Source organism: Typopeltis vanoorti, chromosome 5 (genome assembly GCF_054136105.1).
Source record: "Typopeltis vanoorti isolate ZY-2024b chromosome 5, IOZ_Tvanoo_1.0, whole genome shotgun sequence".
Taxonomy (NCBI): Eukaryota; Metazoa; Arthropoda; class Arachnida; order Uropygi; family Thelyphonidae; genus Typopeltis; species Typopeltis vanoorti.
In genome coordinates this window covers 69,801,772-69,816,581 of record NC_143553.1, presented here as the reverse complement: position 1 = coordinate 69,816,581, position 14,810 = coordinate 69,801,772, and the positions used below count along the sequence as shown (strand labels likewise).

Below are 14,810 nucleotides of genomic sequence, written 5' to 3'. Positions count from 1 at the left end.
ATATAGAAGGGAGGCAAGAATTAGGAAAATTAAAGGTGAAAGAAACGAAGGTGTATTAAGTTGCTTGAGTAAGATGTTAATAAGACTGTGGGAATGTGTGCCATCCATTAGATAGATAGCATATTGGTTACAGTGATTGAAGATTGGCTGTTTGAAAGATACCAGTAAGTTGTGTATGATGGAGCAGTGTCTCAAAACAGTAGGATAACCATAGGCATGTCCCAAGGGATCTTCAAATGTTTGCTGATTATGCAAAGTTAGATAGAATTATCAAGAGTAGTGCTGATGTTAATTCTGTACTGGATGATTTGAATAGACTTTTAGCTTGGACAAATGAGTGGAGTTGCAGTTTTAATATTAATAAATGCAAAAGGTTATGCTTTGGGATACAGAGATATAAGGCTACATACTGTATTGGTGGAGCTGTACTAAAGGAAGTGGATGAGGTTCGGCATCTTGGAATGATTGTAGAGTAGTGGACTGAAGTTCTGAGGGCACACCACAAGTGTTGCAAAGACTGCACATCGTATTGCTGCTATGATAAAAAGTACATTGACATGTTGGGATAAGGACATGTGGACTATTGTGCTCGGATTTGGTCACCTAGTTTTCATTATGATGTGGAAATGCTAGAGAGGCTCCAAAGATGAATGACCAAAGTGACATCAGGACAGTGTTGGTTATGAAAAGCATGCGAGGGAATGTAGATTACAGAGGGTGGATAGGAGATTGGAGATATGATAGAGACCTTCAAGTTAGTTAAGGGATTCTATCAGATTAATACAGAAGCAATTATAAAAAGAGCAGATGTTAAAATGGGAAGAATGAGAGGCCATCCCTGGAAGTTGTATAAAGATGTGGTGAAGAAGGGTGTGAGGAGTAGACATTTTGCATGGAGATGTAGGTGTTGTGAATTGCTGGAATGCATTTTGAGAGCAGGTTGCATAAATAACTTCAAAGCTCATTATGATAGACATGTTGCTATTTGAGTGGGCCTCCCACGATGAGTCTGTTGACTCCATGGAGGTTACTGAAGTAGTAATATTATTTATAGAACATTTCATATTTCTGTTCTGAAAGAAAGCACTCGAGTTACTGTTCCTCGTTAATTTTGCATATAAAATATTTTTAGTAAATTTCTTGATATTAATTTCATGTATTAATGTAGAAATGCCCATTCCCCTGAAAGTTTCAAAATTTGCAGGTTAATGTGATTTTTGGTATAATACTAAAGAAGACTAGAATCCTTGATCATGTCGGTCAGTCATTATCATCTAAATTAAATGGGATTTAGACTGTATGCCGTTATGTATATACAGAGATTATACCTCTCTCTCTCTCTATATATATATATACACACACACACACACATAAGGTTATACCAGTCTAAATCCGGCCTGGTTGGCTGAGTGGTCAGCATATCTGCTCTCCAGCCAAAAGGCTGCGGGTTCGAATCCCACTGTGGGCATGGATGTTTCCGAGTCTGTGGAAATGCTAGTAGTTCTGATGAGTGATAGATGTCATTCGTGTAGTTGTAATTGGTTGAGACAGTTGTAGAGGGTACCCTCTCTCGATGAGTCTTTGGATTCCCTGGAGGTGTTGCGTAATAATAATAATAATAAAAATCGTGTTTGATTTAGACTATATTGATTGACCAACTTGATTGGCTGACTTGGTATGACCACCAAAAAAAAAAAAAAAGCTTGTTCTCTTGGAAATTTCAGAATTTCCCTGGGAATGAGCTTTTCTGCATTAATTCCAAACAAGACTATAATCCTTGATCAGGTCAGTCATTTGATATCATTAAATCAAACAGGATTTATACACACACATCACACACATACCAAAGAGAGAGATATACATATTTCTCTTTAGTATGAAAATGATTGAGTTAGAAATTTGCTGAGGTGTTTGTGTATATTTTTAGAATGAACAAGGAATTGAAGTTTAGAGGGCATTTACTTGGCTGTTGAAGTCTATACTGACAATCAGGGATGAGGGGGGAGGGATTATTCCCTTTCTAAGGCTTTAATAAGATCACATCTGGACTGTACATGGATCACCTGGATTCTCTGAAGGATCAGGAAGTTAAAGGATCTAGAGGTGAGTGCCTGAGGTGTGTGGGAAGTTTATGGAATTTTCCTTATGAGGACAGATTGAGGACCTGTGGAAAACAGAGGGATATGATAGAATCATTTAGGTTAGTACAGCAGTTTTATACGACTTATTATGTGAATAATAGTACAGGTTTTCTATAATGAGTCTTTGACTCCATGGAGATGCCTGGAAATTTAGATAAGCTAACAAGAGAGAGATTACTAGATTTTTCATTTGTAGATTAGTGAATGAGTAGAATGGGTTGAGAGGTGGTTGTGAGTGCTTCATTATTGTTCAAGAAGTACAAAGGATATTATGTCAATAATAGTTAGTCTTTGACTCCATGGAAATGCCTGAAAAAAACTCCTTGAACTCCTTTAAGGTGTCCTGTAGTAGTAGTAGTAATAATAATGTGTGTGTGAGAGAGAGTTATTACTTTTTGTTAATCTACTGTTAAAACTTCAATATCCTGTCCAATAGTTTCACAGTAGATTAACAGATGGCTCCTACAAAAAATAATCATATTTAATTTTTTTCATACTGTATGTAATATTTTTATACATATTAATGACTTTCTACTTTGTTTAGTAAACATGGATAGAAATACTACATTCTCCAACTACTGTTAGTGTGTGTCAAAGTTCTTACCATTAATAAAATCCTTATAAAACTTTGCAGGAAGTGATAATTCTGATAATTGCTTTCTTTTAAAAAACAAAAATTATGTTGTTTTTGACTTATAATTTATTTTTACCAGCACTTATTTTTAAAATGAATAAAAGCTCACCAATAAGGTAAACTACTACTACAGCCTTTTTCCTTGATTATCTCCAAGTGACATTCTTGGGATCTTCATTTGATATGTGAAAGATTTATTAGAAATATATTGTAAAGGCTGCTATATTTTTTTTAAATCTACAAGTTTCCTTCCATCTGATGTATGGATTGTCATCTTTCCTAAACTCTCTCCAATAAACCAAATTTATCCACTAATCCATCTGAGACCTAAGTTCATTGCTCTTGTTATCTTGGATATTATGGTCAGACAGATCCCTTTAACATCCCAAAACACCGATGCCATGACCTTTCCTGCTGATGGAACCGACTTTGTCTTCATTGCTGTTGAACAACCGACTTCTGTCAACTGTGACTGATTTGGATTCTAGTGTGTAATGGTGAATCCAAGTCTCATCCATAGTAATAAATCGATGCAGAAAATCAGTTTTATTCTTGGTTAAAATGTTATGTTGAAATGTTAAAATTCTCCAAGCGCTGTTCAGAGATTTCCATGCGAGTGCGTTTTTGATCTACTGTGAGCATACGTGGCACCCATCTTGCGCAAAGCTTTTTCATTTGCAATTCATGCAAAATATATCCTATACATTCTTTTGAAATGCCTACAGTCTCAGCATATTGTGCACTTGATGAATGAATTCTGGTGGTGTTATACTTTTTGGACGTCCTTCACGTGGATCATCTTCACGGCTGGTACAGCCACATTTAAACTCGGCAGCCCAATTCTTAATTGTCGAAAGCGAAGAGTGCCCATAAACTTTTATGAACTTCTAATGAATTTCTTTTGGCATTAAACCTTCTTTTACAAAGAATTTTATAAATGCACGATATGCAATTTTATCCATTTCAGGGGATACAGACAACGCTTTTGCTTCAGATAGCTGTATAAAACAAACTACTCAATAGAATGACTTGCAATTTCACATGGATGCTTATGACAGATGTACCAACTTAGAAAAAAAAATCATGCTGACAGTATTGCTATCTATGTTGAGGCCCAGAACTTTCCAGACCACCCACTTATACTGATACTGTATTTGTTATAAAGCAAATAACAGATATAGCAATAGAATTTAACAAACCAATATTATTATTATTATTATCATCATTTGACCTCAATGGAGTTAGAGACTCATCATGGGAGGTACACACTATTGCACACAATGCTCATCCAACCATGCCTTATACTGATTCAATGTGTCTCCATTCACAACACACTCAGGCGATGCATTCCACTCACCAACCACTCTCCATGCAAAGAACCTTCTGCTCATACCCTCCTTATACAGTTTCCAGCGATGGCCTCTTGTTCTACCTCCCCCCTCTCTCCAATTCTATGAAACATCTCTTCCATGTCAACCTGATAACAATCCCTGACTAGCTTATATGTCTCAATCATATCCTCCCCCCTCCCTTTCTTCTCCTAATCACGAGGCTTTGCAACTTACATTCTCTCAATCTGTCCTTGTACTCGACATTACAAAGAACAATTACCACCTTTGTGAATTTTCTCTGGAATCCTTTCAGTGTATTCTCATCACCATGAAAACCTGGCGAACAAATCTGTGCACAATAATCCATATGAGGCCTGATTAAAGCCTTATATAACCATGGTGCCAAAGACTAGTTCATTCCAGTGGTGTGAGGACAACTTGAGATATCACCCAGATTTTGAGACAAGATCAGATTTCTTTTCTTGGGCCTGTAGCCATTTCTTTTACAAATAAATCATATTATTGGCTCCTCAGCTTCCAGAAAACTTAATTTCCTTTTTCTTTTCATGGTACTCCTCACCAGTATAACTTTTTATTTTTATTTAGCATATGACGTGTAGGTCTCATGATATTAGATACATATTAGATAAAACAACATAAAACAATTTTAAAAATCATATTAAAAAGGGTACAATAGGTTGAAATGATTAAAATTAAGAATCAGAGTTTAATCCTTAAATCCTGGATTTAAACTTACACCAGGGATTCTGGGTTTAGTTTAAAAAAAGTCTTCTTTAGTGCCTGAGAATGAGTAGATAGGGCACTCAAGCACAATGTGATGATAGTCTGGATCCAGCTTCCGCATTCACAGTTTGGAGTATCGGACCAGTTCCGTTTATGTAGGAGATGCTTACATGTCCTGTTCTGATCTGATTTAAAGTGGTCCATACACGTCTAGAGAGATCGGAGGCCTCCAGACGAGATGTTGGATTTGAAATGGGAATTTGAAGATTGGAGGTACGTTGAAGACCATACTCTCCCCATGACTCGCATAGGTCATAGTTCTGGTCATTCATTTGTATTGCACTCCTAGGCAGGTCACCTGGATTTCAGTCTTTGTGAGGTATGGAAGAAATGTCTTGGTGGATAGGCAGGAACTGTTTCCAATTATTTTTGTCCATAATTTGCTTAAGGCTTGGGTCCTGTGAAGCAAGGGAGGGGCTATATTACTGAGAATTGAGAGCCAGTAGCCAGGAGAAGATCTTAGAGCACCATAAATTATCTTCATAGTTTGATTCAGCTGGACATCGACTAAAGAAGCATGTGCAATGTTCAGCCACACAGGAGCAAGCACAATATTCTGCTGCAGAACAGACCAAAGACAGTGCAGTAGTATGCAGTGTGTTAGCATGAGCACCCCAAGAAGTACCAGCAAGTTTATGCATTATATTATTATGGGTTTTTTAATTTTTCCAGCAATATTTTCTAGATGATATTTAAATGTCAAACTTCTGTCTAGGGTAACTCCTAGGTATTTTGGATGATTAAATTTCACCTGTTTATTTCTGAAGTAAACTTTTGGGATATAGTTGGCCTGGATATTACTTAAATGGAAAGATGCGACTTCAGTTTTGTTCAGGTTAGGTTGTAATTGCCATCATCTAACGTATTTATCAAGTACAGCCAGATCTTCAGTTAAGATGTTCTCAGCTGTTTGAATATAAAATGTTGAGTTGCAATGGTAATGTCGTCAGCATACATGTTCTCCATGATGTTGTCACTGGAATATCACTAATATATAAGCTAAAAAGCAATACGGCGAGAACTGATCCCAGAGGTAGGCCATTTTTAATCTTAAAGAATTTACTTTTGGATTCATCGAGAAATACTTGTATCCATCTGTCTGCTAGTATTTGATTAATTGGGTTGGCTGGTCTTGGTGATGGGATAGTTTCTAAGAATTTTAAGATGAGACCCTCTCTCCACATTGTGTCATAGGCAGTAGAGAGGTCCATGAATACTGCTGTTGTTTTCAATTGTTTTTCAAATCCATTCTCTATGAAGGTTGTCAAGGCCAGTACTTGATCACAACTACTTATGTCAGGTTTGAAACTAGCCTGTTCCTGAGGAGTTCTATCATGTATACTTGGAGAAATTCTGTTGTATATCATTCATTCCAGAAGTTTCAGGCAAATGCTTAACAAGGGCAATAGGACAGCAGTTGGAAGCAATTGTAGGGTCTTTGCCAGGGTTTAAGATGGCAGTGGTTTTAGATCTTTTAAAAATTGATTTAAGCATGCCAGAGTTCAGGATATTATTATACATAGCAGGAAGCCATTTAATAGTTTTTGGTCCACAGTTCTTATTGAATTCAGGGTAGATGCTATCAAGTCCAGCCACCTTCCCAGTCCTCAATGAGTTAACTGCCTGGGTAAGTTTCTGGGAATTGAAAGCCTGAAATAGTGATGATGGTGGTGGCGAAAGATCTGTTTTAAGATTTTTTAGTTTTTGTTCCACCTTTCTCATAGCTACTATCTTGAGGATATTTAATCATTGAAACTATATGTTTTGCAATGTGTTTTAGATCTATGGCAAGCAGCTTACCAGAAGTCCTTGTATTAGGTCAAGTTTCCTAATCAGGGACCAAGATTTTTGGCAGGAATGAGTAAAATTAAAATTGTTGATTGTCTTAATCCATTTTTCTTTCCTAGCATTGTTGAGTGAGACTTCAGTAGCTCAGTGGCTACTGAATTCTTTATACAGTCTTTCACTGTCTCTATTCAGCCTGGAATATAATCTTTCCTAAAACCTCTTGGAATGGTTCATTTGGCAGCAGTGTCAACCTGTTTCTTAATAGATTCCCTGTCAGCTTTGAGAATGTTCCATCTAGGTTTCAATACTGTTCTTATTTATTTGCTATTTGGAAAATTGTCTAATACTTTCCTAGAGATGGAGATGTGGCCACCATTATTGTCTGCAGTACAGAAACACAAATCAGGGTTATATCCTCTTTCCCATCTGGAGGAGAGAAAACTCGGTTTATCTCTGGCATCAAAGATCAGATAGAGGTTTTGATTTTCCATCCAGTTCACTAGTAAAGTACTATTTAGGTCATCCTCTCTATAACCTCAAAAGGAGTGATGACTATTAAGATCTCTCAGGATTATGCTTAGATGTTGTTGCTGGAACAGTACTTAATCAGCCCATTTAATTAAGGGAGTATTATACATGTTAGTTATTGTATAACCAGATATTATAATAGAAATACTATATATGTCCTTGCTGATGCTTAGTTCACAGATCTTATAATTAGAAATGTCATTTTTTATATATGTTGCCACACCATATTTGGGATGGTTTATACTATTGATCACATTATATCCATGTATTTTCTCTCTCGTTAGTAGGTTTAGATCATGATCATCCTTAGTGTGAATTTCCTGTATTACAACTACATCTATTTGATGGTAATTCAAGATCTTAGTAAGAACTTTGCATTTAGCCCTACCTATGCTTTCTTTATTTAATTGGCATATTTTTAAGAGTGAGGCCATATACATGATTCTTAGGTCCTCGGTAGGTGTATGTCAGTTATCTGAGAGCCTGTGTCTGTGAGTCCTGCTTGAAGAGTATGGAGCCATCTGTAGCTGTAGACTATTTGGCTATTTGGCGTTACCCAGAGTGCACCATGAGGAGGCAGTCTACGTTACACCCCCACCTGTATAACTGCTAACACGTTATGAATGTCAGACACACCTGACTTCAGAATACTGTTCTTGCATTAGATATAGTGCATCAAAAATCTTCCTAAATGAAGTAAATTATACTTGATAAGAAATTAGAACAAGAATATAAGAATAATATATATATATATATATATATTATTTATATATAATAATAAGAACAATATATATTGTTGGAAATTTTTCCGCTTGGTTTAATGCTTTATCCAAGTTGCATCTGAAATATAATCAGGACTAGGGCAACTCATATATAGAAGCTAATGACTTCAAAACACTTGCCTTAGTATCCCATAATACAAAGCACATATCTTTATGGGTATGTATAATGCTATTGTCACTACACAGGTCGGTTTCGAACTGTATTGAGGTCTCATCAGTGGGAGTCAGACTCAGAGGTGATACTAAGGTTGAAGTAATGCAGAAATCATATTTTCATATATGAGTTGCCAATACCTTATTATTAAAATACTCTGGATTAGAGATAGTTGTTGGAAGATTTTCCACTTGGTTGTATTATAAATTAAAGATACCAAGAAATTATATTTCTTGGTATCTATAGTTTTTTCGATATGTTGCAAGTAAAAGAAAAAATGTATATGGCAGAATGATTTTAAAGAATGCCGATGGTAGGGAGGTAACCGAATCAGTTGATATAGTGGAATTACTGAGCGAACACTTTGCAAGAGTATATTATCCAGGTGGTGACATTGCAGGAATGAATGAACTAATAGCTTATACGGGAATTGTGGTGAATGAAGTGGAGGTGAATAGTCTACTACAAAACCTCAGTGTCAATACATCTGTGGGATTTGATGGTATACCAGCTCATGTCATACATGAAGCGGCTAAAGAATTGTCACTGCCCTTGACCATTTTGTTTATTTTGAGTCTCTGGTCTGGGTTAGTCCCGAGGATAAAGTTCCACTTTATGCAGTGGAACTATTTTCCCCACGAAAGTGGGGAAAATAGTTCCACTGCATAAAGGAGGTTCCAAGACTGCTGTTGTAAATTACCGACTGATCAGCATATCAGGAATAGTTGTCAAGGTCTTGGAGAAAATAGTCAAGAGGAAAATACAGGATTGGATAGATAAAAATGAGATACTATATGGGGGACAACATGATTTTGTGAAGGGTAGATCATGCCTCAGTAACTTGCTCACGTTTTATAACACAGTGACCGCTGAACTGGATAAGGGTAATGGGTTTACAGTAATTCTACTGGACCTTGCTAAGGCCTTTGACAGGATACCACATGGAATTCTAATCAATAAACTGCAGCATATGGCGATGGATATAGGGTTGGTGAGATGGATAGGAGGGTGGTTGATGGAGAGATATCAGAGAGTGGTTTATTCAGGAGTAGAGTCCAAAAGACAGCCTGTGACTAGTGGTGTGCTGCAGGGTTCTGTTCTTGGACCACTACTTTCAATTTGTTCATTAACAATATAGAAAAGGATCTGAGAGAAAGTGTTTGCTGATGATGCAAAGTTGGGTAGAGCAATAGTGAGTGCACAGGATGTCAAAATTTTACAGGATCTGGATAGTTTGTAGCAGTGGGCTAAAGAGAATGGATGTCAATTTAATGTGGCAAAGTGTAAGGTTATGCATTTTGGGGTGAAAAGATTAGCAGGAGTATATCACATTGGTGGAACCGTACTCCAGGAGATTGACGAGGCCACGGATTTGGTGGATAGGGAGATGAAATTTAGGGTGCACATCGCAAAAGTGGCTAAATCAGCTCATCAAATCACTTGGTTGCTGAAAAATACTTTAACAAGCAGAGACAAACAGGTTATTCTTTCTCTGTATCGAGTTTATAAGACCCCATCTAGACCACTGTGCCCAGATATGGGCACAGTGGTCTAGATGGGGTCTTATCAAGGTTTCTTCTTGATGGAAAGGAGGTGGAGAGGATCCAGAGACGAGTGACCAAGATGATAGCAGGTCTATGGAATGAACCTTATGAGAACAGGTTGAAGATTTGTGGGTTGCAGAAATTGGTTGATAGGAGAAAAAGGGGTGATATGATTGAGACATTCAAATTACTGAAGGGTTTTTATAAGATTGATTCAGAAGATATTTTTGAGAATAGGACTGGTGGTGGGAGGACTAGGGGCCATACATGGAAGCTGGACAAGAGTGTGGTTAGCAAGGGTGTTAGAGCTAGGTTTTTTACTTGGAGAGTGGTGAATGAGTGGAATAAGCTGCCAGAGTCTATTGTGGGTGCCATGACTGTGAATGAGTTCAAGGCGAGGTATGATAGATACTGTGTAAATGTCGAATAGTTGTTCTTGACATGATGTTAGGGCCTCCCTCGATGAGTCTATTGACTCCTTGGAGTTTCCTGTAATAATAATATACTTGGTTTAATCCTTTATCCAAGTGTAAGCAAACAAAGTTTTCTCCTGAAATATAATCGGGACTAGGGCAACTTGGATATAGAAACTAATGACTTTACATCACATGCCTTAGTATCCCATAGTGCAAAGCACATATTCCCATATACACCCTTACCATAATGCATAGCATTATACATATCCATAAGGATATGTGCTTTGCATTATGGGATAGTGATGTGAAGTCATATACGAGTTGCCCTAGTCCTGATTATATTTCAGGCACAAACTCTGTTTGCTTACACTTTAATTTAATAATATATTATTATTATTTTATATATATATATATATATATATATATAAATAAATAAATAAAAGAATAAAGAAGTTCTCTCACTTTACTCAGATGTCACTTAGGTTCAGTTTAAATTGGAGAGTGACATTTGTCTTAATAAAATTGTGCATACCAGGTCAGTCTGAGTGGTTCAGAGTTTGAAAAAATGATAAGAACTTAGGATCAATCCATTGGTAAGAGTTTGGTGAGAAGTGTGAAAAATCCAGGTACTTTACATGGAATGTAGTGAGTGATGAGGAATGAACAGCCATTGGATGTTGTTTGTCTTTGCTGAATGTGTTGAAAAGCAATATGATAGGTATTTAAACATTGTGATATAGAAGGTGCCTTCCTTAATGAGTCTTTGACTCCCTGCATGAGCTTTCATAATAATAATTCTTATAAAACTACTTAATGGTATCCAGAAGATGGAGATGGCAATCTTGTTCATAAATGACATCTCTCTCTCAGAATCACTCCTGCTTGCAGATTCACTTCAGTCACTTTCTTAGGTGTTCTGTTACATATTGAATTGGTGTCGAGGCTAGCTGGTGAACGGTCGTGCTATCGGAGAGCTCCTGAGAGATTTGTGTTTTTTGTTGATTTATTGGTGTTTTGGATTCAATTTAATGGACTTAAGTGTTTAATTTTGGTATATTATTAGAGCTTTATTAACGTGGTTAGTGTACTAAAGTGTTTTATAACATAATCTATGTCGGAAGTCGCCGCTAGATGAATTCGTAATGAGTAGTGTTCGTGCAAGCTCCAGATAAGATAAGTATCATTTTCAGTTATCGATACAAATTACTTAATATTGTGTAGTTTTGTTTTATTTGCCTTGCGTATTTTAGTGCGTCTATTTTTGGTGTGTTATAACGTTTAATTTGACAAAACACGTTACAGATAAATATGGCACCTGTGCGTAGGATAAGGCGGCCAGTAATGAAAGTTCGCCATCGTTATCAAAGAACGGTAGCATAAAAGAAATGAGTCAGTGTACTAGCTGTGAAATGTACGCTTTGCGGAGTGCGGTCGGAGTGTGGTTAGATGATGATAAAGGATTGAATGTGTGTAGAAAATGTAGGGAGAATGCGGAATTGAAGTGTATTTCGGATCGTGAGTGTGATATTTTTGTCAACCTTCAAAATGAAGGAAATAGGGATATGACAAGAAACGGCAAAGTTGTACATGAAAATTGTGAGGGTGTGAATGTAGAAAGTGTGAATGATAGTATAAATGGTTTCTCAGAGACCAAAAAAGATGAGATAGATGCATTGAGTGAGATCGCGTTGTTGAATAGTGCGATAGAAAGAGCAAAACAGCAGCTAGAGTGCATGAACAAAAGTAGACTGAATGAACCAACCAATAATAAAAGGTATGACAGGAAAAATAGACGTATGAATGTGAACATGAACAAATTGAAGGATAGAGTGCTGTATGGAGACTCGTTAGTACGAGGTGTGTTAGTAGAGGATTTGACAAAATCGTACCAACCTGGTGCGACCATAAAGGACGTAACTGCGTCTATTAGAGAGCAAAAGGAAAGGGTGAAAGAAATGATTGTTGTGGCAGGTACGAATGATTTGAAAGGAGATAAAATGGAAATGATAGAAGACCTGAATGAATTGTTTGAGGTAGCAAAAGAAAAGAGTGAGAGAGTTAGAATGATTAGTCTTTTGCCACGGTATGACAGTGAAATGTTTAAAAGGAGGGCTATAATTGCAAATGACTTCATGCGTGGGTTATGTATGACGAGTGGTGTGGAATTTGTGGAGTGAGTTTGATGGGCGAAAGGATCTATATAAGATGGATGGCTTGCATTTGAATGGTTACGGTGTAAGAAGACTTGAGAAAGTGTTGCTGAATGTAGTGGATGTGCAAATTCAGGGAAACTAGATTGTTAGGGGGGGGGGGGTAGAGATACAGTCCTTATGGAGGCAGTTGAATGTAAGAATGAATATAATATACCAGAGCAAATAAGGACAACAAATCAGAGTGGGATAGTTAATATAAGGCATCAAGGTAGGGTTGGGGCTAATGGGGGTCTTAAATTCATGTACACTAATACTAGGAGTATTAGGAACAAGAAGGAAGAGTTTTTGGCCATGGTTGGCACTTCCAGACCACAGGTTATAGGTATTAGTGAAACATGGCTTACTGTAGATGATATAACTAGTGGGATTGAATGTGATGGGTATAGTGTGTTCAGGAATGACAGAGAGAATAAAATGGGGGGAGGAGTATTGTTGATGATAGCTGATGAGCTCCAGCCAAGGAGAATAGAAGTTGAATTGCAGGATAGAGAAAAGAGCATTTGAGGCCATTTGGTGTGAGATTGTGGCTAGCAGAACTAAATATACAATTGGGTGCTGCTATAGACCAGGTGATGGAAAAGATGGTGGTGACAGTATGCACAAGCAAATAGAAGAAATGGGTGGAAGGAGGGTGATTATTATGGGAGATTTCAACTATGGTTGCATTGATTGGAGTGAGGAGAGGACACACGGGAGGAAGGAACTGGATTTTATGCGGTTATTAAGGGATAACTATCTGCGACAGCATGTAATGGAAAATACTAGGGGTCAGAGAGTGCTTGACCCAGTAATTACATCTGAGGATTTGGCTGTAACAAATATGACCACATTGCCACCAATCGGTGAGAGTGATCATAGGGTCTTAACTTGGAAGGTGGCTAAAGGTGTAGAATTTTCAATTAAGACAGGGTACATGTGGAATTATCGGGCGGGAAAGTATGACAAGCTTAGGAGTTTGATTGGTTCAGTTCCATGGCATGTACAACTGCAAGGACTAGAAGTTGATAGTGCATGGGAGGTAGTTAAGAAGTGCTTGCATGAAGCAATGGCTGACTGTATACCTAGAGTCCGAATAATAAATCAAGTAGGGGTTAAATGGATGAATAACACCATTAAGCTTGAGTTGCAAAAAAAGAAACAACTATGGAGGGAATTTAAAGAGATGGGTGACCGGCAGGCACATGAACGGTATAAAGCGCAGGCCAGAAGGGTGACGAGTGTGGTAAGAAAAGCAAAAAAGGATTACGAAAGAACATTGGCCAAGCAGGCTAAAGAGAATCCTAAACAGTTTTTTTGATATGTAGCAAGTAAAAGGAAAAATGTACATGGCAGATTGATTTTAAAGAATGCCGATGGTAGGGAGGTAACTGAATCAGTTGAGATAGTCGAGTTACTGAGTGAGCACTTTGCAAAAGTATATCATCCAGGTGGTGACATTGCAGAAACGAATAAACCAGTAGATTATACAGGAATTGTGGTTAATGAAGTGGAGGTGAGTAGTCTATTGCATAACCTCAATGTCAATACATCTGTGGGATTGGATGGTATACCAGCTCGTGTTGTACGAGAAGCAGCTAAAGAATTGTCAGTACCCTTGACCATTTTGTTTAATTTGAGTCTCGGGTCTGGGTTAGTCCCGAGCAGGTGGAAAGAGGGGAAAATAGTTCCACTGCATAAAGGTGGTTCCAAGACTGCTGTTGTAAATTACCGACCGATTAGCATATCAGGAATCATTGTCAAGGTCTTAGAGAAAATAGTCAAAAGGAAAATACAAGATTGGATTGAAGAAAATGGGATACTGTATCGGGGACAGCATGGTTTTGTGAAGGGTAGGTCATGCCTCAGTAACTTGCTCACGTATTATAACACAGTGACGGCTAAACTGGATAAGGGTAATGGGTTTACGGTGATTCTACTGGACCTTGCCAAGGCCTTTGACAGGATTCCACATGGAATTCTAATCAGTAAATTGCAGCATATGGGAATGGACATAGGGTTGGTGAGATGGATAGGAGGGTGGTTGACGGAGAGATATCAGAGAGTGGTTTACTCGGGAGTAGAGTCCACAAGACAGCCTGTGACTAGTGGTGTGCCACAAGGATCTGTTCTTGGACCACTGCTGTTTAATTTGTTCATAAATGATATAGGAAATGATCTGAGAGGAACAGTTCATTTGTTTGCGGATGATGCGAAGTTGGGTAGGGCAATAGTGAATGCAGATGATGTCAAAATTTTGCAGGATGATTTGGATAGATTGGAGGTCTGGGCTAAGGAGAATGGATGTCAGTTTAATGTGGCAAAATATAAGGTTATGCATTTTGGGGTGAAAAGATTGGCGGCAGTTTACTGCATTGGTGGAACTCTGCTCCAGGAAATTGATGAGGCACGAGATTTAGGAGTGTTGGTGGATAAGGAATTGAAATTTAGGGGACACATTGCAAAAGTGACCAAAACAGCTCATCAAATCACTTGGTT

General features: G+C 37.7%; 1 protein-coding gene across 1 annotated transcript in view; it reads left to right on the top strand.

Annotated features, from left to right (window-relative positions):
* Positions 1 to 14,810, top strand: part of EMC3 (ER membrane protein complex subunit 3) — an 83,998-nt gene that overhangs the window by 473 nt on the left and 68,715 nt on the right. The gene's annotated exons all lie outside the window — the stretch shown is intronic.